This window comes from Pteropus vampyrus, unplaced genomic scaffold, assembly GCF_000151845.1.
Source record: "Pteropus vampyrus isolate Shadow unplaced genomic scaffold, Pvam_2.0 Scaffold24167, whole genome shotgun sequence".
Lineage (NCBI taxonomy): Eukaryota > Metazoa > Chordata > Mammalia > Chiroptera > Pteropodidae > Pteropus > Pteropus vampyrus.
Window position 1 is genome coordinate 2,531 of NW_011912948.1, and position 764 is coordinate 3,294.

At 41.9% G+C, this 764-nt stretch overlaps 1 pseudogene; it reads left to right on the forward strand.

The window, feature by feature from the left end:
• Positions 1–296: 296 nt before the first annotated feature.
• On the forward strand, positions 297–416 carry LOC111735353 (annotated as a pseudogene).
• The last annotated feature ends 348 nt before the right edge of the window (positions 417–764 follow it).

The window sequence follows — 764 nt, forward strand, 5'->3', positions numbered from 1 at the left end:
AGCACATTATCGATGTTATTGCTTTTTTTTACTGTCAGACTTTTCCTTTCTGATGACTGAAAACCTATGTAAATTTTCACTATCAGGCATTTAAATATGATTTTAGAATTTCTCTATCTGCGTTATTCTTCCGCTCTGTAGTCTCCAAGCACATTTTCCTAATAGCAGGAGTATGTGTTCCTGTGGTTAAAATACAACCGAATGCATACTGAAAATTTAGCAAAAGTGTAGAGGCATATCGGCTGGAGAGTTGTTTGTTACGAAAGGAAATTAGAGAAATAATTCAGAAAAGGCTCGTCTACAGCCACGCCACCCTGAACAAGCCCGATCCCTGTCTGATCTCAGAAGCTAAGCAGGGTCGGGCCTGGTTCGTACTTGGATGGGAGACCACTTAGGAAGACCAGGTGCTGTAGGCGTATAAAATAAAAAATAAGGGATTGTAAACTGACAAGGTCCTTGCAATCTGTGAGGTCAACCAAGGGTTGCCTTGCCTAAAAAATAAAAAAATAAGGGATTGTAAACTAACAAGGTCCTTGCAATCTGTGAGGTCAACCAAGGGTTGCCTTGCCTAAAAAATAAAAAAAAAAGAAAAGAAAAAGAAAAGGCTGGATTCGGTTTGAGCGGTGTCATGCTCTAACGTCACGTCAGGGATGTCCTCCCGTTCCGACTTCACTCTCCTCGGCCCAGAGCATTTCCGTACCTCTCTGCTTTTATGGGGAGCACATCAAGGGCAGGGCATATTTTAGTCATTTTTGTGCTTGGCT